Source organism: Ptiloglossa arizonensis, chromosome 8, assembly GCF_051014685.1.
Source record: "Ptiloglossa arizonensis isolate GNS036 chromosome 8, iyPtiAriz1_principal, whole genome shotgun sequence".
Taxonomy (NCBI): domain Eukaryota; kingdom Metazoa; phylum Arthropoda; class Insecta; order Hymenoptera; family Colletidae; genus Ptiloglossa; species Ptiloglossa arizonensis.
The window spans coordinates 16,448,012-16,471,518 of NC_135055.1; the positions used below are offsets into that span (position 1 = coordinate 16,448,012).

Genomic DNA, 23,507 nt, shown 5'->3' on the forward strand with positions numbered 1-23,507 from the left:
AATTTTTATCCTTCGCCGAGCTTCGTTCCATCGAATCGTACGTATCAGTTAACGCTTTCCGCTTAATTGCTTATTTATCGATCGAGTTGATCCGAACAGTTTGTGTCCCGAGCAAAGAGACTTTATGATTAAAGAGATCGTAAATAATTGTTTGTCTCTTGATTAAAGAGCACCACCCTACCACCTACCCTTAACAATGTCAGGATGTCGTTCGCGAGACGATGGTTTCCGGGATATAAGTCGCGCGGAACAGTATTTGAATACTGCATTCGAGATAGAAGTATTCAGAAAGTGGAAAATCAGAATTAAATGTTAAGTAAGAATTTTTTTTAGGGTTCGTCGAATACAACGCGGTTCAAATTATTTACTACGCGGTGGGTTATTCGATATTTTAGGTTAGAATTGTAACTTTCATTTCGAAATTGTGTTTAAGCGATACGTAAAGATAATTTTTATCGAGCCTTCGATTTTTGTACATTGTCGGAGTATCTTTCGATCTTCGAAGTAAGCGAACGATGACGTTTATAAAAGTAAAGTTTCCACAGCGCTCCGAATTTTTAAGCGGCGATTACGTAAAATGGTGTCATACTGCATACTACCGAAAGATGGCGCTGGTCGCTAGGAACCGAGCCTTGAACTTTCTATTTCCACAGAAATGCGTGCACGCGTCTCGAAAAGCTTCGTTTCTCGAAAGATCGAAACTCGTTCTAAATTTTCAAGGATACGTACACCTTATTTCCCTACATACCACCGAAAAGTGGTGTCCTTCCTCCAGGTACTTAGAACTCAAACTTTCTATTTCCATAGAAATACTAATTATATTCTAAAAATATATCAATTTTCAAATTTTCGAATTTCCAAGTATCTCCACACCTTATTTCCACGTCTAATCTGTCCCCCGTACCCTCTGATCACGATACCCCACATACCATCGAGAAATGGTGTCCTTCCTCCAGGTACCATCTTTCACGAACTTTCTATTTCCATCGCGCCACTGTTCCACGCGGAATACGAACGAAAAAGCTTCGTTTCTCTAAAGATCGATATTCGAATTTCCAAGTATCCGCGCACCTGATTTCCGCGTCCAGTCTCCCGTCCCACCCCCACACACCACCGAAAAATGGTGCCCGTCCGCCGGTTACCATCTTTCGCGAGCTTTCTACAATATTTCCATCGCGCCGTTGTACCACGCGGTATGCAACGCGGTGAATCAAGATTCTTGATTAATGCCCGAACGTCACCAGTTCCCGTGATCGCGTCCGATCGCCGATAGATCGGTCTCGGTGAGTTTCGAGCGATCGTCGGCCGTTTCGGCTGTCGTTGACACGGAGTCCTCTCCACGGAGAAAGGAGGCAGCTACCCAGGCATGTGGCAAATTGCCGCTGCCGCCAGTTTCGAAGGGAGTTCGTCTCCTCTCTCCTTCTGTTCGCGGAGGTGGAGGCGCCTCGCGAGGAGAAGGTGGAGCAAGAGAAGGAAAGGGACGAAACCTGGAGAGGGGGGCGGGGGAGGGGGAGGGGGAGGGGGAGGGAACGGGGCCATTGGGGGGCAGTTGGAAGAGCCGACGCCGTAGGTAGGAGCCACGGAGGACGAGGTGGAAGGAAGGCGGCGGGTAATCTGTGATTCAAAGAGAGCGATCCATCTTGCGACATGCCAAGATTCAATCGTCGGCATTTGTTTGTGAAATCAGTCCCGAAGGACTCATCCTCTCGACCTTGTCCCGCCACCGATCCTCTCCGACTCCGTTTTGTCGGCGTGGACGCGCCGCGTTCTGACGGTGACCGCGAAAATTTCGCGACGGATTCCGGGAAATCGGCCCCTCGCGAGCGAAACCATCCACCGTCCATCCCCTTACGGGGGATCGGGGGACGATGTTTTCCAACAAGGATCGTTTCGTGCGATCTTTGAGCTCGATTTGGGTCGAAAGTGACCCGTAGCGTCCTTAGATCGTTTTACTTTCGATGACAACGAACGTTATTGTAATAGATGCTCCAGTCTTTCTTCGGTTATATCGTTTGCAAAGTGAACAAAACTCGGGACAATTGTTGCAGAGTATTTATATATATAGGGAGCATTTATTACAATAACGTTCATTGTTATCAAAAATATATATATAGTCTTGCGTGTATAGTCGAGTGGAAGGTTAACTCCGGTGCATTCCTCGGGTCTTTCTCGACCCGTGGCGTTCATACACTACGTTACTCTCTTACGATCAACGTAACCGTAATAGATGACAGTAATTTTAGTAACGTGTTATAAAATTATTTTTAAATACAAAATAATCCGGATAGTATAATAACGGTATCGATCGGTTATCGTTATCACAGTCTGAAAAATACTTCACACGGTCAGTTTCGACCATTCTTCGACTCGATTCGAGGGGATTTCGTCCAGACCCTCGAAAGAAGCTTTCTTTCGGTTGCGTGCTCGTGTCTCGCCCCCCTAAACCCCCCCATTCATTAATCTTATCGCAAGCTCCAGGTGACGTCACCGTGCGTCTCTCCCAGATGCAAAAGGAAACCGATAAAGGGAAGAAACGCATGATCGAAGCCGAGCACGGGCTAATCAGGCCATATATATTTATTCAGCGACGACGAGGGCGGACCTCGCGTCCCCCCCGTAACGTGGCCGGGACCCCCTTTCCCGAGAGGACGAACGCAAAGAGCAGAACAGGACGTAGGCACACCGTGGAGCTTAGCGTACCGGGGAAGAACCGGAATACGGGGATAGATTCGTGCCTCTGATCCGTGCCAGATCCCATAAAATGACCCCAGCACGATCGAGTGCCCCTCCTCGAGGCGGTGGTATTCGCGCGGGAAAACACGACGGATGGAGAGAGAAAACGAACCCCTGGAAAATTATTGCTCTCCTTATATATTCGTCGCTCGAATTGGAACCGTGACGAATAAACTGGTGCCCTTTCTGCTCTTGGTCCGTTGGGAGGGGGACGCGAACGCGAGGGACGGTGGAGAAAAAAAAAAAAAAAGAAATAAGAAGAGCCAGGGGTTCGCGAGTATCTTGGCCGATTTGACGCGAAATCGCTTTACATTCTCACGAGAATCACGGGGAAAGCATCTCGCGATTTATAAGCTCGAGCGATTATAAGCTTCGAGCGAAAAGTAACGACGAAATAAATGGGACCGGGGGCGAGGGTGGATGGGTGGGTGTTATGGTAAAGGTCATGGTTTTTGAAGTGTGTTAACACGCGTGTATTAAAAGTGTCTCTACTTTCAGACGTGTTATTTTCAATATATGTCTACTTGTGTATTATTTCGCGTGTATTTAAACGTATTTGCATCGTAATCGTAATTGTACTCTAATCGCGTATATTTGGCTACAGTGGAATCTGGTTATTACAGTTATGGATAATGTTATCGATCGGGTATTGCTAGCATAATTTAACGATAAGAGATTATGTAAAATTAATTTTTCAATCGATCGTAATCGGTTGAAAAATACTTTAGATAGAATTGATGAAAAATAATTAGGTCTATTCGAATCAAATCTCAATCGAAGCAGTGTGTCATACGTTATCGAAGTTCTTTTGAATTTCATTGTGTTTGGGCTGTAATTGTAATTTTGTTGCAATCAGAAGTATTTGAATATTTAAATACACACGAAATAGGGATCTCTGGTTCGTGGAATCGTTCGCAGTGATTTTTTTTTTTAGTTCGAATCGCTCGGCTTGCATCTCCCGTTACGTGTGTGTTTGCACAGTTTTGCAGTTACTTTGAGTCGAGGTTGGAGAGAGAATCGATTTGGAGAACCACTCGCGACACATCTGGATCGAGGGAATGCTTCGAATGGCATCGAAAGTTGACGCAACAACAGTTGGCGAGTAGAAGTACCAAAGGGGCCGAGTGCCAAAATTAGACAGATTGGGATTCTTCTATAATTAGGTGCCATTATCGGTAACTCTGGAAGAAGGCGCTGTTTTGGTGGTTAAAAATAAAATTGTGATTATCGTTGTACTGTCTCTCTGTACGGAAAGAGACTAGCTAAATATTTACTTTGTTTTTAACAACGTGAAAAATATTTATGGTCACAATTTGAACGGTCACGAGAAAACGAAATTTAGTATAAGAAAAATTTTTCTTAAGGTAATTTTTAAGGTCGTTAACATTTTTAGGAGAATATATATCTTTGTTTATATCGAATCTTGCAGCGGATAAAAGAATCGTGATCTTCGAACGTCCTTGAACACCAAAAATGTAACCAAATTGTAAGACAGTATCAGGGACGATGCACGAACTTATTATTTACGTTATAAATGTTCAAAGCGATGCTCGTTGCCAGTGATACGTTTCCTGAAACGAGCAATCACGGATTGTCGATGCTCTTTCGATTGTTTCCGGTGGGATAGCGGCACAAGTTGGTAAACTTCTTTTAGTTTCCCTCGAAGAAAAAAGTCCAATGGGATCAGATCCGGTGAACGTACCGGCCAAACTGTGGACCGATTACGTTCGATTCAACGGTTTGGAAATTTTCTATTCGGTATCCGATTAATTGCCTGTGAATAATAACATGGGTGCTCGCGTACTCTCTCAGACACTTGAATCGTGCAATTTCGTCGATCAATTTTTGATGATCAAGATCGTGCGAAACGTATTTCTCCGTCCGCGACAAACATTTTCCTAATATAAAATACCAATTTTGAAAACGCTCGAAAAAAAATGTTGTCCCCTCCTCTCCGTTAAAACCGGTTCGAACGATACCGAAAATATTTCTCGTCTCGTCGAAAACGAAACAGATCTGTTCCGGTTCCTCGACACTGCGTAGAATTAAAAAATTCTCGTTCGAAAATTTCGCGCGCTTCGGTTCCTTTGATGTTCGGTGTTTCTTCGATCGTTAGATAGAGAAAGACGTCTGCTGGAAGAAACTGAAATAAAAATTCGCAGAGACGGATGGAGTGTATCGAGCATTCCTCTGTGTCGCATTCCATGCTCCCTTGTGGTCGTAAATTTTTATTGAAAAGGTAAAAAGCTGATCGATAAAAAAAAAAAGGTTAAAAGAGGTAAAAACTCGAACGTTTCTTCGGGTCGCTAATCTTCCACGGGCTCGTGCCTCGAGATGTAGTTGTAGTCGATAAACCTGTAACCCTGCGTGATCTGAGCGGCGCTGTTGACGAAGTGGCACGCTAACAGCAACAAATTCCGTGGCTGCACCCGCCACGCGAACCTCATGAACACCATCGAGGAGAGTGCCAGGGCTGAAAATCGAACGGATCGAATGAAGGGACAATTTCAATGGTAACCAGAGATCACTGTCTCGCGTGTATTTAACGTACGTGTATTTAACGTACGTAAATAACATCGCTTTAAACGCGTGTACCCGTGTAGCATTTCACGTATACGCGATACACAGTAACTACTATTAAATTTTACGCGTATTGAAACTGCATATTGAATTTTAAATAAAATATCTCTACTCAATAAAAAGACGTTAATTTAAAACGTGAAAATGATACAAGAAATACAAAGACTGTCACTACGTACTATTAAAAAAAAAAATTACCAAGAATTACCCGATCTCCGAGAATACAAAATCTCGACTAAATCCGTGACTCGGTCTCGCGCTCATCTTATTACTTATCAAGGAATAGGGGTTGTTTGGAAAGTCATTTCGTTTTCCAAAATGGAGAATATGTAATTTAATAAAACGTTTATACGCTCTAAAAAAATCGTGTTTCATTCTCACCAAAAAAAAAAAAAACAAAATGACTTTCCGAACAACCTAATATCATCGAATAAAGAAAAAATAGAGGGAAGTCGTTTTAAAATTCACGGACCAATTCGTTTCCAATTGGAACAGGTTATCTCGTTCGATGATGTGTTAAAAAAGTGGTCCACGGGAATTTCACAATTTTACCGCGACACATTTCGTCCCCGGGGGTGTGTAGGGGGGTGTAACAGCCACGAGAGAGAACGACGACGTGTCGCTCATTAAGAAATAAACGGTTATTCGCTGCGCTCGAGCGGCAATTATTTTATGGGCCCTTTCTGCTGTCCCTTGCCCCCTCCCCCCGTGTTCCCTGTTCGTCGTGGTGTTCCCCTTTTCTCGTCGCGATGCGTGATTATTATATGACCGACGAAACGAATTCCCCGAAAGGATCGCGTTGTCGTTGCGCCCGGTGTCTACGGGAACTCACCGAAAGTCATTTTGCCGCTAATGATTCTCGGATGCTTTTGCGTGTCGATTATGGTCGCCACGGGTATCATCCAGTTGAACACTGGGCCCCAGAAGTGCGTGCTTGAACAGTGCGGTAGAGGTTTTCCATAAGTTTCTCGTTTTTGTCCCGAAATAAAATTGGCGAGTCAAATTCGCGAGAAGGGTGAAACCAATGTACTGGGCGCGACTCGCAAAAAGTCACTTAAAAAAACGGCAAGAGGACTATGTAGACCTGTAGTTCTTTTTTTCATGTTTTTCTACGATTCTTACCGATCTTCACAATTGTGTGACTTATTTGTATCGAAGAAGATAGCCTTGTAACCGATCAAACCCTCGTTTCTTCCAAGTGACTTCTTACGAGCTGTGCACAGTAGTTTCACTCTCGTCCCGATAGTGAATAAAAAAGAACAAAACGGGAGCGAAGAATCGAGCAAATTGGTTATTAAAATTGGAAATTAAGCAAAATAAAAATATCGTCGAAGAGGTCCTTGAAATAAGGGTTGAAAATAAAAAAATGTTCCCCCGAAGAGGATCCTGGGATAGAGTTTGAAATGATCATCGATCCGCCGGCAGATCGATAGATTCGACGAGTGGCGAGAATTTTAAACTTTTTTTTTATCGCAATTGGTGTATATTTTCGCTCATTCTTCAATATTTTTTACCATATTTTTCTTTTTTTTTGTCTCGTAAACGTTACTTCGGTTCCTGCGGAGATTCTAAACAAGAAAAAAGGAAAAGGAAGAAAATGGATCCGAGATTACAGGCGCGAGACGGGATCGTTTTCGGAGATGCCTGTCGGTAATAAAGATTTTATGACGTAACCTAGACCTCCCTCCCCTCTCCCCCACTACCCTTATTCCACCAGGTCTCGTTCGGTGTAATGCAAACATCGTATTTGGCGAACGACACCGGGTTGGATTAACGCCGTCTTTTCTCGATCGGCGTCGACGTGGTCGGAGCAGCGATTACCTCATCAAATAGTTCTTCATTTCTTTGTTGAACAGGCCTTTCGACGGTTTCTTCGCCATTGTGCACGACGAAGGGCTCGCACGATTTTTCTTTCTACTTCGAAAAGGTCCCGAGAGATTAGGCTCGATTATCCGATTGATCAACAATTAACATCGGACAATGCTTTGTGTAATTTTAGACAAAAATTATAATCGATTCTTAACCCTCGTTGCGGTTCACCACGGAAGAGACCACGCCCGGGTCCAAACGGACCCGTAACTTTATCTTGCATAAGTATTTCGAACGAAGATACAATTATTTTATTACTTTCTTCATTTCTAAGGAAAGCTGTGCTAGTGGTACATCTTGAATAGTAAAAAGAACCTCTCTGGGTCAGAAAAGACCCGTTTCTAAGGAAACCTGTACTAACGATGTATTTTGAGCAGTACAAGAGTCTCTTTGGATTCGAAAAGGTCCGAGTGTTGCACAGCGAGGGTTAACAATCTCTCACCGTAAACTTTTTCGAAGAAGTGAAAATTGATTAGTTTACAATATGTTGCTCGACCTTAAGTCATTCTTCCGTTTGACTATACAAAATTTTTGGATCGAATTCTGGTGTCCCTCTTGTTAGCTTCATAAATATTTACAACGAGAGGATTGAGGCGATACGGGAGCATCCAGTCGCACCTATTGTTATAATTTTAATTGTAAGGATACAATCTATTGGAAGGACCCTACGGGTCAATAAAGACCCGTACGTAAGTTGACAACCGAAGCTGTCACTTGCAGAACGGTAACGAAGCGTCGGGTGATTTTTCTTTTCAATTTGAAACGCTTTAGGGGAACCGTGATCGATCACTCGTAAATAAGAATCAACGATTAACGTTGGAGAATCCCATAACCTCTTGCCTCAACACTCGTCCTGCGTCGACTCGAGCAACTAGGCGTGATCATTTTTCGAGCGCGTGCTCATGTCGCGTACTTCACGTCACGCATCATTATTTGAAGTTACGTTCGGGACGATCCATTAGTTAACCGTACTTGTGTTTTTTTCCAAGAGGAAAATGTTTTCCATATGGAAAGAACGCTGGTTCGATTCTGTGCTCGTGAACCACCATCTTCTTTTTTTCTACCATTCGAAAGCTGTCCTTCTTTCGTCAAGGATTTTCAAATCGAAATACTGTCGAGGATTTCAATCGAAGTACACAGTGTCAAGGATTTTCAAATCGGAAAATTATCAAGGTTTTTCAAATAAAATAATGTTAGTTCGACCACCAATTTCCGTGGTATCCAGTGCACGTGATACGTGTAAACTTGAAGAGTTTTCATTACAAGAGTTGAGAATTATTCGAATTGCTCTGTGTTGTACAGGGTGGTCCGATCGAAGGAGGTCACTTGTACAGTAAATATTATACATTAATCGAAAAAAAATGTTAGAAAAAATGTCCTTTATCGAAACCATTCGACATTTGAAACAAAAGAGGTATTTAGGTAGCCCCTTTCGGTCGAGACACTTTGTCGTTCCATTACGTGAAAATTCTCACATGCGATCCTTTTTGTCCCCCAATTAGTTCATACAACGGTGACTCTATCGTATATACGAACGCGCTCCAAGTGTCCCGGCCAAGATAAAATATACAAAAACTCTGGTTTCTGTTACACCGATTGAAATCTGGCATCGTCTCGAGTTTCGAAACTCGTACCTTCTTCGTAACTTCTTTCTTCCACGTTACGTGTTCTCTTTCGCATCGATTTTTTGTCGCAATAAATATTTTTCAATGTTTCTCGAGAACAGTGAATTTTAACCCCGAACCTATCAGAAAAACACCATTCGGTGGAGTTTACGTTTGAACTTGATTCGCGACGATGGAAGCCGGTCGAAAATTTCGAGAAATCGATTAATTTCAAGTTCCTCCCTGTTCGCGAAAATCCCTCCATGGGTGATCGATCATTTTCAGCGATTTCTCCGCCCCACGAACCCGAATCGATTTGCATAACAGTTTACACGCATAATTTATCACCACCCCGTATCGGTCGTTCTTCTACTATTATTATTTTTTTTTTTTTTATTTTCACGAACCTCTCGAACGGAATTGTTGCCCCCCGCTCTCTCCCACCCCTCATAATAAATGCACAGGTTATTATTTCGCGCGTATAATATTGATGGCGCTATGAATGTTGCATGGAGGGGTGCAAGGCGTTCGTGGAGCGTAGTTCATCGAGGGTGGAAACCAGCTCGCTTACCGGAGGGTGGGGAGGGGGGAGGACGAGGTGGAGGGGATGCTTCCTGTCGCGCATGCGTCGAAAAACGGGGAATGGTATTATTGATCTGGGAAGGGGGCGGACTGTAGAGCCTCGAGTATCAGCAGCGTGTCGCGACGTTCCTGGCACCCTCGTCCACGGGAATATCGAAAGAATTTCCATCATGGAGAGCGTGGTAGTAAATTTCGAGAGAGTCCAGCGATGTCCATGATCCGTGCGACAAATTATTATTATCATCATCGTCCGCGACACCGAGCGTCGTCATCGAATTTTTGCATCGTTGCGACGGGACGAAACAGTTCCGGTGACATGAAAGCGGGTTGCACACCATAGGGTACGATTGTTCGGAGAATTTTTCAAAGGTCCGTGGAGACCTCGAGGAACACGGAACGAGCCTCTAGAGGGTGAAAAATTAACATCGTGGTGTCTCATAGGTTGTCGATCGACGATCGGCTTGCGTGTGTATCGAAATATTAACCAACCCCGCGTTCAAGACAGGCTTTCTCAGAAATGCGTCATCGATGCATTTTTCCCCACTTGGGCGCGAATAGGTAACCTAATAGTTTGTAAGTTAAAGGTTCACTTTATTCGATTTCTTGGGAGGTTGAATATTCATAAATTACGAAACCAGATATTAATTAGCCCCGATATTTTAACTCGCTTTAATGTATCTACACCTCAATCCTCGATAAGACACCGTTTCCTTCTTACCTTAAAATCTCACCCAACCCTTTACTAATTTAATCGTATTAACAAAATGGTCGGAAAATCTATTCTGCGAGAAAATCAATTTTTTATTCCATCCACACCTGTAAACGTAATTTAATTTCTACACTCTCGAACTACTTTCCTATTGTAATACACAATGTAGGCAGAACTTTACTATCCCTGCAAATAAATAAACAACAAACGTTTGGATCTCGAATTTAGGTTTCTTTTCACTGAGAATGTACGAAAATTACTATTCGGTAAAAACGAAAATACGAACGTGAAAGAATTGATCAAACGTGGATAATTCGCGAGAAGATCGAAGAATTCGTTTGTCTCGATTCGAAGGATTTTACGGAGACTCGATAGTTTGAAAGATTTCGTAAAAGGCGCCCCGGATGCGCCAGAAATCTCCGCACCTGCGATCTCTGTTCCCTGCATATGCATTCCCGCATGTGTCGCTCGCACGAACATTTCCCCTTCGTGGAAATCCTTATCCCCGGGTCCGTAGGTCCCCCAGGCCACCATTTCAGCCACTCAACGGTATTGCCGCTATTTTCCGTCTCGCGTATTATGGCAGCGTGTTTCGCGATTCCACGGGAACGTCGTTTACATGCGCAGCTCTCCCTACGCGACTTCGTTCGCATTTATTTTATCCACGATCGAGAAATTTCTGATCGAGAGTAGAAACGTTCTCTTCGTGTTACGTTTCGGGAATGTTCGCGGAACACGCAGCGAGCATCACAAGAATAATATCGTCTTATTTTTTAAACGTATCGCAATTGAACCGAGCCTTTCTCGGTGTCAGTGTTTAAAACTTTGTCGTTTCAAAATTCATCGTTATTTATCAGAGGAAAATCGAGCAGTTTTCTAGAAATGTGGCCTATGTAGATCTATGGGCCATTGTCAGTTATGAGAAAAATACGAAATTCGAAGGGAACAGTACAATTTGCAGTACAATAATACATGGTTTTGTATATTCGAAATATCATTAATAACATTTTTATCAATCTCTTTGGTCGTGAAAAAAATTCTAACGATCGATATCTTCTTTGTGAAATTTTATTTTGGATCGCCGAGGGCCCGGAATAATAGTTGAAAAGGTTTCTTTGTTGCATTTGGTACGTACTATCACTCGTCTCTCTCATCGTATATTATAATTCTTTTTGCACTGTTGACGTGATTTTTGAAGCTCGGAGAAAAAAGTCGAAAGGTTGTTTAAGCGTACGTAAAGTATTACGGTCTGTATCTATAATAACCAACGCAGATGATATTGGATTAATATTATTCGTTATTATTTCTGTTTCTATTTCCTCGAGACAGACCAGGGAAGCGAGTTTATTTTATTTGTTTGCCAATCGTGCTCCGCGCAGGTTGTGGGGTATCCACGCGCGAACGATACAATCGCTCGTACGTAGTACGTGTTTCATTTGTATTCGAGCGGAGGAAATGGCACGGACTTTGATGTTTCTTGCTGACGCGTCCCAAAACCTTTTCTATACCTCCCTCCGTTCGTCTTGCGAGGCTGATCTGAATGCGTCCTACGTATTTGCCGACCCCCGGCTCTCTCCTTTCCCAGAATAGCCGTCGACAGCCACAGTCACCCCTTGACGCGCGTTTCCTCCCTTCGCGGGTGAAAAGCCGCGCTCTGTGAACTCTGTTCGCGTAGACTCAACTAAACCCCCACGGATACTTTTCACAGTCGAAAGGTAGAGAAATGTAGAAAAGTTTCAATTGTTCTCTATTTCGATAAACCAAATAGGAATACGTTAATCGTTTATTGAGTAGTGATTGCTCAACTAATCTTCGACGATAGTTTTGAAAAGTTGAATGATAGAAGAATGTAGAAAAGTTTGAATAGTTCTCTATTTTAACAAGCAAGTGTATTCTTCGATTTTATCGAGCAACACGGTAAGAATATGTTAATCACTTGTTAACCATTGCTAAAACTTTCACGAAGTCTTAGAACCAAGGCACCAATCGATCCCCCAAATCCTGTACTTCAAACTGGTCATCTGTTATCGTATTAACGTACACATTTCTATCAACATCGTAAATCGCTCTTTTTAGCCAAACAACCAGGGTCCTGTGACCGATAAATATCGCGCGAGGATTTCCAGGAATCCCAAGACAATATTTGCAAAGGAAATTCAAACTCTTTCCCTCGATTACTTGCTCGAAAATCAATCAAACAACTTTCTTTCACCCTTTTCTCTCATTCTCTCCTCTTTTTCTATTTCATCGGTTGCAAATCAGTCAGCACCGAGTGTCGATCCTAAAAAAATCCCTTTCCCAAGATCAGCGATCGCTATAGTACACAACTTACCGTAAAATCTACTCTCTCTTCCTCTCTTCCTCTCATCCTCACTTTCTTCGCCTAAAACGTCGTGCAAGGTTCCGCGAACGGTCGATTCCGTGGCTTTTGTTTCTCATCGGTGGAGGCCGATGCAAATCAGTCAGTACTCAGGATCGACGGGGCATTGTGGGTGCATCGTCCGGCCGTTTCTCTTTCACCTTATTTATGCACTCGGTTTCGGAGTAATTGTTTCCTCCGCGTATCCGTGGACGCGATGGTCTCGCCTTGATGCGCCGCCGCACGGTGGACACGATGCCCGCGGTGAAGTCACGGATACGCGCGTGTCACCACGGAAGCTGTCCCGTCTGTTCCTCTTTCTCGGGGGGGGCCGTCAACTTCTTTTGCCCCCTCCGTCTTTCCCGCGTGGAATCCACTCTGGATTCCAACCGCGCGGTTTTAATTGCCCGTTTCGGTTGAATTCAATCGACGCGCGGCCTTACGGGAATCAATCGCGTCCCAGGAATTCGAGGGGAATACTTGTATAATTGCTGCAATATGACGAACACGGGACACGGTTAATAAGTCCTGGACGCTTTGGTAATTCGTTTTCTCGCTCTCAATTAAAACGGCGCACGGCTCGCGGCCAACGAGAATTGAAAAATCGTGTACGCATTTCAGATATTCAGATCTTATTACAATACAGGGTTTTTTTTTCGTATATTATGAAGAACCGTATCGTAGTTACATGGTATTGAATATACAAATTTGAATTTAGTTTAATTAATACGGTTACGTATTCTACACGAATCTCAAGTGTTGTGTAAAAGGGTATACTCGGTGAAAAAGTTCTGAAATAATAAAAACCAAATGGATTTATAATATTACAATGTTACGAATTTCTTCTCGAAACTATATTTTTTTTTAAAAAAAGTGTTAGATATGATCGGGTTGAAAATCGCGAAGTATAACGGTTATGAATTTTGTCCGAAACGTTCAAATATTTGCCGCACCGTGCGACGAGGTGGTTTTACGATGGAGAACCGGAGGAATGGCCCCCGGATGGAATTCAGATTCACCGATCGAGGATTTTTAAGGTTTGCGGTTATTTCGAGTCGGGATTTTGCGTCATCGACTGCGATTGATCCACGAATCGTGAAGAAACTCGCGAAAAGTTGGAATCGTGTCAACGCATTGCCGACGATGGACGAGAATTGACGTTTTTCGTTTCTCAAACTTCGTTTATCAGTGGCGTCAATTCACGTTTTATACTTGATCGAATCTGCTGATAAATTTATCAATTATTATCGATAACATTAACATCTCGTCGATTACTTTCGATCCAGTACTCCACGTAGCTCGTGCAGCACAAGATCACCATACCTTCGAAACTACTCAACTACTACTCAACTGCACCAAAGACTACTCAACTAATCTCTCACACCTCGATAGAAATCTGTAGATTATAGTCTAGAAAAATCTCGTTGAAAGTCAAACAATTATTTCGTTGCTCATTCTGGAACCCACTCTTCAAAATTAATACGCTCCACTCTGTCGTTCCGCAAACCTCGTCAAACGTCGTCAAACATCCGCAAACATTCATTCGGACTCGACACAACGGTCTCGATCGTCCCGATCTTAACTCGGACCGATTAACAAGCCCTCGTGCACACTTCCCTCGATAAATCATCCGATTGCGATTTTGTTTACAATTACCGAACGATTAGATTTAATTGTCCCGCGATAACGTGCAATCTTCTCTCTCTCTGTGTGTGTACGTACACACGCTTCTTTTCTTTTCTTTTTTTTCCCTCGTTGTATTACGTAAATTGCCAACGCAGCATCTTCCAGTGCAATCAAGATTGATTTAGATCGCACTTTGTAATTACGGAATCGGGCCTCGGCCGGAAAGCAGAGTATCGTGTCTCCTCCCGTGGCCTCCTCTTTTTCGTCTCCTCCTTGCGGCTTGTAACCGGGCTTTTGTGCTCCGACAATGCTTTTAATTACCCGTTCCGCGAGTGGACGAACGATCCAGTCGTAGGCCACCGATCGTTTCGCTGATTGGTGTCCCAGGGCCCCGATCAGACTTTATTACGAGACCGTAATTGCCCTGATAAAATATTCCTCATCGCGCGGCGCGTAATCGATCCTAATTGGTCCGAGCGACGAACGGTGATTGGACGTGGCGTGTTAATTAGCCAAGGGACCGGTCAACGTTGTCGCACCACGGTTTCGATACTTGAACGATCGATATTTCCATAGGAAACAACCGTTGCGAGCTTTCCGACGCGCGTTACCTCGTCCAAGGTGTACAGAGAGTTGGCGAGTAGGGATGGAGTGACGAGTGTCGAGATTTGTATTGGAATGAGGGTCAGTGTGCGAGAGACTGTAGAAGTATACTTGTGTGATTGAAGAAAAGTTGGTATAAATATAGAGGAAATGTTAAATAAAAAATAATAAAAGAGCACAATCTGTTTGGGAGTGGTGGCAATTAAAGGGTTCGTGTTTGAGGTCTTTGGGTGAAGAATGTTTGGAAGTGTTTTTTTCTGTATTTGTTACGATAGCTGTGATTGTGGACAATGTGTACTATGAGGATTCGATGGGTCGAGAAAGACCCGAGGACTGCACTAGGGTTGGGTAGAACGAAGGTTTCAATCGTTGGTAACATCATTTAGGACAGCTGATAGATAATAGAAATGATAGAAAGTAGAAGAATGTATTTGAACATTTTATCTCTGTTTATTATAAACTAGATCACGTTTGATCTTCGATGGTTACATTTCGGAGGAATTTAAATCAATATCGATACAATTACTAAATATGGAGTACGACGTTTTTGTTAAATTAATTCTCATTTCTTTCGGAGGGTTAATTCTGATTCTCGTTCGTGACGTAGTCCATAGAGGACTTTACAATCGAATGGTGGTAGCCATAGTGTTAATATTCCAATTAACGATGGAAAGTTGGCGCGTTGATTAGCCAAGAGACTGTCTGGTGTTGTTTCGTCACGGTTTTTGGATCCTCGAACGATCGATATTTCCATAGGTAACGACCGTTGCGAGTTTTCTGACCTGGACGACGTGTGTTACCTGTTTCAAGGTGCACAGAGATCTGGTATTATTACAAGCGTTCCATAGTACTCGGGCTCGTACATCAACGTCACTTAAAGTCAAGAAAATTTCGCTTCACAATTTTTCTCACGTTTCCCGGTCTTCTATCTCCGTGGTGGATACCTAGACCCCCCAGCATCGCGGGCGCGACGTGGTGTTGAAATTCGACGATATAATTTATGCCACGGCATCGCAGCGACGTTGTAATACGTTTCGAAGATCGATTCATTCTTATAATTCAACACGCCGGTACGAGGAAGTTGTTCCAGAAATAAGCGACCCTTGGGAGTTTGTTCTGCTCGAATAGGAAGAGACCTTGCAATCGTGTGTCCGGGAATGTTGCTTTTCTGGTGTTGTACAGGTACACGTTTTGTCCAGAGGAGGAGTTTTGAAAGAATGTTAAAAATATCGTTTTGTCAACGGTAAGGTGTATGAAAATAATTTTGCAGCTAATTTCAATCATCGACACTTTTGTGCTTTGAATTCATTCTTATTAATGATACTGTAACAAGTGTCTTTGACGTGATCTTAGGTATGATCTGGTGCGCGAAGTAAGCTACCAAAAAGTGTTCGGTAATTTTTAGAATACTCTACTGAAAATCCTCTAGATTTTAAAAACTCGTAATAATCATACTTCAAGGTCGTCGAAATCCATTCGCGGTCCCCTCTAACACACCTATCGAATTTACTACAAGAGTAACATACAATAGTTACTCTACTACAATTACGTTCATTTATAATTCAAAGTTACGTGAGTGCATTCACCTACCAAATGTACTACAAGAGTAACCTACAATAGTCACTCTACTACAATTACGTTCATTTATCATTACTGTAAAATATGGATTGACCGATACGACACGACCCTTTAAATGATACGCGAACGTCTCGAGAATCGAACGTTCTCCATACGGAGAAACTTGGTAACGCATCTCAAGGTCGTTGAGATTCGTCACCTCGCCTACAACGCGAACAATTATCGTTATATTTTCGCTCGCGTTGGGGGACCGATGCAAAGCGCGAGGCATGATCGACGAACTATCGAACAGTAGCCACGTGCAATCTCCGAGAAGCGCAATATAAGAGAGTTATGAGGGCCGGCCGTGAATGCGGGCCATTATTCCGCACGATAAAGCGATTCCCCTGCACTCACGAAATTATGTTTCTGCTATTTAGCATCGGCGGCGCGGACGTCGCTGCGAACGCGAGGGGGGGTGCGCGGTAGTTCACGTGGCGTGGAGAAACGAGAATCTCACGACGAGCGCAGGGGAGGGGGGGTGAGGTGGAGGTGGGAAGCAGGCAGAGTATCGTGGAAAGGCACCGCGGATCGGCATTAGGAAAACGATAGAGCGAACGGAAATGGAAACTTCGTCGATAAGATCGTTCTTCCTGCGCTACGAAACGATTCGTTACCGTCACCGATCGATCACCACTTCCACGGCTCGCTTTTCGAAATCGGCTTTAATCTCGCCTCGCGAGCCGGCTTCCATTCATCCCCGACGATTTCCGAACTGGCTCGAGACTCGTCGAATTTTCGAAATTCTTCCACTGACTCGGGAAGTCATTTCCAAAATGGAGAATATATTACAATTACTAGTATTTATGTTACAGTATTTTACAATTATTAGTTATATCGGAGTTATATTAGAGCATATAACAATTTAATGAAATGTTTATGCACTCGAAAAAAATCGAGTTTCGTTTTCACAAAAAAAAAAAAAAAAACGAAACGACTTTCCGAACAACCCAGTAGAATACAGAACGAACGATAATGTGGTAAATAAAAAATGTATCGAGTTACGTTTCGTCCTCGAGCCTCTAACACTGCACCTCTAACGATTGCACTTTGTACAAATTGTGCGAAGACCGTTTCAATTCAGTAGTCTGTTCATTTTTAGCATACCTCTCGAGAATAAGCTGGAATCCGAACCCGTTGGGGTACATTCTGCGAAATAATTCGAAAATATTTATTAACGTTCCGTGTAGGGCGGAAAACAGCCACGCTTTCTTTTCCCACTGACCGGGGCCGCCTTCCATCTTTCTCTCCCTGTCTTCTCTTAGAAGTAATCACAATATGTATGAGAGGCGAGAAGACAGAAATCCGTCGAGATGCGAGTGAACCTCACCTAGCACTCAGTTTTCTCATTGGAATTGCGAGCAGCCCGCTTCCAACGCGAACTACATACATTATTCCACTCTCACCCTGTATAATTTTACGCAAAAGCGGCGCGAGAGGGTTTGGCGCGTGCAATTCCATCCATCGAAGAATTTTATAACGCCCCCGTTCGCGAGAGAGTCTCCGTAGATACGATTTATCGGGTGATTCTTTTTATTTTCATCCTTTATCCTTTTTTTTCCCCCTTTTCTTTTTTCTTTTTACTCGAAATCGTTTTACAGTCGATTGTTTAACATCTTCGGTGGCCATTGCGAAATGTATACAACGAGCGCGGCGAGGTGTTCCTTCTTTCTACCAAAGAAATACAATAGTTTACTCGGAATCTATCATTTCCTATTAAGCTCCGTTCCCATAAATATGGAGTCCGGTTTAAGGGGTGGGGCTAGGTGGGACGAATAATATCCAGCGTGTTTTCCTTAGCTTCGTTGAATTATTATACGATTCATGTTTCGAATTGACTTACAAAATACAAAAGCGGAAGGAGTGGAATGTTATTGTACGACGGGGGCCATCAATGGAGGGATAGAAGGGCTGATATACCTCCGAGGTAAAACCTTGTATTTTTACAGGATTGCGTCCGACTTTTACGTCCACGCGGATGAATATTGTACGAACGTGTGTCGCGAGCGGAGTTCCGATGTTTTCGTTTTCATGCAACGAGTTATGGTGCAAAAGCTCGACGAACGAAGGGTTCGGTACCACCCCTGGCAAGGGGTAGACGGTACCTCGTTTTATTTATTCTTATTTTCACGATCGATGAAAAATTAACGCAATTGTACCAGTCGACGAGGCGATATATTTTTTAAAATGTATTTTAGAGCTATGAGATGTAGTAAATTTAAGTTAATCTTTACTTAATGAGATTAATATTAATAATTTATATCGATTTCAAGTACTATCCTGTCTAACAGTCAACCACCGTTATGAGGTTAAGTTCGAAAATCTTACGGAGTAATTTGAAGCAGATAAGATGACGGAAACCATGAATATTAATTAGTCCTGTCGCTAACAGGTGGCACTACCCATCCTGGAAAATTAAATAACGCGTTTTCTGTTTCGAAGAATGATTATATTATTCCTATTATCGAGAGTTTTCGCGAATCGAATAAAATAAAAAGTTACGTGAGTTGCACAAGAAGCCAAGAACCTAACCTCAACATCGACTATCTCTAACTATTTCGAGTCAATTTAGAGTTAATAGAGTATTCGTCTAATTTCTCCTCCAAAACCTATACGAATTTTTCAAAATAGAATCGATGGTCGGCACAAGAATCTTTAATTCTGTTTTTAAAAGATTCATTTCTCCATTTCTATTCTAATTTGAAACGTTCGATCGACTTGAAGTATATACAGATCGAGGGGGCGAATGATTAAAAGGACACGTAACCAATTCGGCAGTGATTTTTGGTACACGGGAAGAAAGTTTCACGGATGTGTTCTCTCGAGGCACTTTCGTTGAAAATGACAACGCTTAGGAATCCAATATAGTCGGGGCAAAAGGGCATTATCGAGTGGAAGAGAGGGTAATTTGACTCCAGAATTCTCGAGATCGCGAAGCACGACCACCCTCTCCTCGTCTCCGTGTTCTGTGTCTCTATAGGGATAATGAGGATTCCCGGATTGGTAAGACGAGACGGAACGACCCTATTTCGGCGATTACGCTAAAACGTTGATTATATTTCTCCGTGATAAAATCGATTCCTCGCGACGAAACAAGAAACCGAGCGTTTCTTGGGTCCGACATGCAAGAGGGTGATCTTCGTCCGTTATACTACTTGCTAACTTTCTCGGGCAAATTTAAAAGTTTCAACCCCTGGAAGTAACGTTTCGTATACACTAAACAGAGGTAACCTTTATTTACCATGATTCGAGTTTAAATGGATAGCGTCAAATTTCAATTTTATCGGTAACCCTTATTATGAGATTGGATACATCTGAGTCACGATGATATGGATTCGAAATTAGACTTTTCTTCAAAGAATCGAGGGACATGTGGATTATCCGTCTCTCGACGGATCCACTGTAAGCAGATAAAGTGGTAAACAGATGAACAGATAAACAGATAAAGAGATAAACACATGAACGGGTAAACAAATAAATAGATAAACAAAGTAACAAAGAAATAGATAGATGGAAATATAAATCGATAAATAGATAATAGATAATAGGTAGTAGATAATAATAGTCCGGATTATCTGAAAATTATTTGGATTATCTGGATCACGCCTCCTCATGTCCACTTACGGATTGTCTGCGCGGAGCGGGGCGGTGCGAGGCGGGGCTGAGCGTGGCGAAGTGGGCCTGGATGGTGTGGAGCGGGGCGGAGTGGGGCTGGGCGGAGCGGGGTGTTGTGGAGCGGGACGGAGCGGTGATGGGCGGGGCGTGGCGGTGTGGAGCGGGGCAAGGCTTTCCGAGACGGGGCCAGCGCAAACAGGTAAATGGATTAATAGGTAAATGGAGAAACAAATAGATATATAGACAGATAGGTAGATAGATAGATAGGGAAATCGAGAAATAGATAAATAGATAGATAGATAGATAGATAGTTAGATAGATAGTTAGATAGATAGATAGATAGATAGTTAGATAGATAGTTAGATAGATAGATAGATAGATAGATAGATAGATAGATAGAGTATAGGTAATTGATAGTAAATAATAAATACCAGATAATATGTAGTATCTTTTCTCACGGGAACGCATACCACCAGACGTGAATTCGCGCCACCTTACGGGAATTCACGGATTATTTGGATTATCTGCAAAATGTTTGGATTATCTGGAATATGTGAACTTACGCCTCCTCACGGATTGTCTGGGCGGAGCGGGGCGGAGCGGGGCGGAGCGGGGCGGAGCGAGGCGGAGCGGGGCGGAGCGTAGCGGAGTGGGGCTGGGTGGGGTGTGGCGGTGTGGAGCGGGGCGGAGCGTAGCGGAGTGGGGCTGGGTGGGGTGTGGCGGTGTGGCGGTGTGGTGCGGGGCGGAGCGGGGTTGGGCGGGGCGCGGCGTTGTGGAGCGGGGTAAGGCGTTCCGAGGCGGGGCCAGCGCAAACAGATAAATGGAATATCTATTTGACTCATGTCAACCTACGGATTGTCTGGGCGGAGCGGGGCGGTGCGAGGCGGGGCAGAGCGTGGCTAAGTGGGCCTGGATGGTGTGGAGCGGGGCGGAGTGGGGCTGGGCGGAGCGGGGTGTTGTGGAGCGGGACGGAGCGGTGATGGGCGGAGCGGGGCTGGGTGGGGCGCGGCGGTGTGGTGCGGGGCGGAGTGTGTAGGAGTGGAGCGGGGTGTTGTGGGGCGGGGCGGAGCGATGCGAGACGGAGCGAGACGAAGCGGTGTAGAGCGGGGCGGAGCGTAGCGGAGTGGGGCTGGGTGGAGCGGGGTGGAGCGGGGCGGAGCGGGGCTGGGTGGGGCGTGGCGGTGTGGTGCGGGGCGGAGCGTGGAGGAGCGGAGCGGGGCAAGGCGTTCCGAGACTGGGTCAGCGCAAACAGATAAATGGATTGATAGGTAGATGGAGAAATAAATAGATATATAGATAGATAGGCAGATAGATAGATAGCGTAATAGATAAATAGATAGATAGATAGGAAGATAGGTAAATAGATAGGTAGATTATAGGTAATTGATAGTAAATAATAAATACCAGGTTATAGATATTAGAATACAGTAGGTAATAGATAATATTTAGTACATAAGAACAGTCCGGATTATCTGCATCATCATGATTATCTGGGTTATCTTGATTATTTGGGGTTATCCGGTTTAACGAGATTATTCGGGTTTATCCGGGGATTATCCGATGAATAGATAAATAATCAGATAAACACATAAAGAGGTAAGCAGATGAACAGATAACGAATTAGCGATTCAGGTCGGCTCAGGACGAGAAAAAGAGCACGCAAGCGGCTACATACGAGATCAGATTCGTCGATCCTTCCGTTCCTTCGAAATTCAGAGAAATTCGAAGGACAGTCGGAGCTGGAACCAATAAAAATGCCCGACATTCCCCGGTTTCCTGCGGCTCGCCTCCTCGCGCTCGTTGGACCCCAGCACGCGCCCGGACCTTCTCTACTTACGGTTTTCCTTCCCTTCGACCTCCGACCACTCTTCCACCCTGTCCCCTTGAAGCTTCTTCGTTCGAAGCAGCGTCGGTATCCTCTCCTTGTACTTTCTCGAAGCCCATCAAAGACTAACCAAATATTTGCCGAGGTCCTTGCCGACCCTCCGAAAGAGGAGGTGGGTTGGGACGGTGGTGTCCCTCGCTTTAAACGTAACCCTGTGACCCTCCAACAGAGGAAACTCTTTTGTATCAAATCGAGACTATCGCGAGCGCAGATCACTCGCTGGGGCTGTCACAGTGTCATCTTGGCTTCTTTAATTCCTGTAATTGCACTGTACGAGGGTAGTTTTTGGGTATTGGCGAGAAGTGTGTATTGGACAGATTGATTAGGGGTTGTTTCACTACATGTGATTTCACATTTCGAGTTTCCTTGGAATCGGTGAGATCAAAAAAATTTTTAGTCAATTTTCAGGCATCATCGAGGAACAGTCGTGACGATCTCTACGTTCGTCATTTATTCAAACTTAGAGTGGCAAGTAGCCAACAATTTTCCTTATATGATTTCTATCGATTACATACATTTGGAAAGTCAAACATGGAATTACATCTTTCAAGTTCCCCTGGATTCGGTGTTCCTAGGTAAAAAAAATTCCTTGAGAAGGTAAAGGAGATGTTTTAAGAGTTTTCCAGTATTTGAGGAGTGATTTCCCGTCCAATTGCACGATGCAGTCACCGCGACCTGCAACCTGTGACTCTTTTAAAATTTACGTTAGAACTCGAGCAATCGGGAGTCATGCATAGGATTCTACGATTCGAACTCTCCTAGAATCGTTAATCCTAGGTAAGAAAAGGTCCTTGAGAAGGCAAAGGAGGTGTTTTAAGCGTTTCCTAGTCTTTGAGGACTGATTTCCCGCCCAGTTGCACAATTCATTCACGGCAACCTGCAACCTGTGAGTCCTCTTTTAAAATTTACGCCGCAGGATTCCCCCGCGGTCCGAGCGATCGGAAGTCAAACAGACCGATACGAACCACCGTCTCGTCTTCCTCCCACGACTTCTGTTGTACATCCATCGGTTCCCCCGTGCTGGTTCGCTCGGGTCGGTGGCTCTCTTTTCTTCGGAATTCCATGAAGACCGCCATTGATTGATTCCTTGTTAATTAAAGGCCCGTAGGAACGTGCACTCGTAGCTGTCGCGCGGGAGGAACGGGGCGGCCGGGAATACGAGGAATCGATCGTGGAACAAGAAACTCCCATGATCGGGGAAAAAGACGAGCGAGATCGAGCCAGGGTAGAGTCGTGACGATCAGGATCGTTCGACCCTCCTCTTTTCCTACCTCCGACCCCCCTCGTCCGTCCAACCGAACGAAGAGACGTTCTGCATAAGTCCGGACATCATGAATATTCATGCGGATCGAGAGGAGGTAGGAGAGGAGACGGGGTACCACGGAATCCAACGCGAAGAAATCGGATCGCGAACTTTCGGTTTCTTTCGATCCTCGAGGCTGTCCCATCGGCGTCCCATTCGTCGTCGTCGCGCGACGATTCGGGGCCCCCGGGTGGATCCCCGGTGTCTCTGGCAGACGATTTTAATAGCTGTCGAGAATTTCTGGTACGTCTCGGTCCGATAATCGCGACGCAAATGCGATTCGCGACTCTTCGCTACCAGTGTGGAATCCGAGGATCCTTAACGAGTCTGGTACACACGTGTGGAGATTCTTGGAACGCCACGAAAGGATCCGATTCGATCCCATTCTCTGGTATTTTCCATAAGGAACGCGCGTTCAGCTG

The 23,507-nt window shown here is 44.1% G+C and overlaps 1 long non-coding RNA gene and 1 pseudogene across 1 annotated transcript in view; one reads left to right on the forward strand and one right to left on the reverse strand.

Annotated features, from left to right (window-relative positions):
- The window catches only part of LOC143150590 (uncharacterized), a 32,012-nt gene extending 13,574 nt beyond the window's left edge, over positions 1-18,438 (forward strand). Inside the window, exon 3 of the long non-coding RNA XR_012993117.1 lies at positions 18,232-18,438. This is a non-coding gene — a long non-coding RNA (uncharacterized LOC143150590). The remainder of the gene's footprint in view (positions 1-18,231) is intronic.
- Positions 5,040-7,193, reverse strand: LOC143150327 (mitochondrial pyruvate carrier 1 pseudogene; annotated as a pseudogene).
- Positions 18,439-23,507: the final 5,069 nt, after the last annotated feature.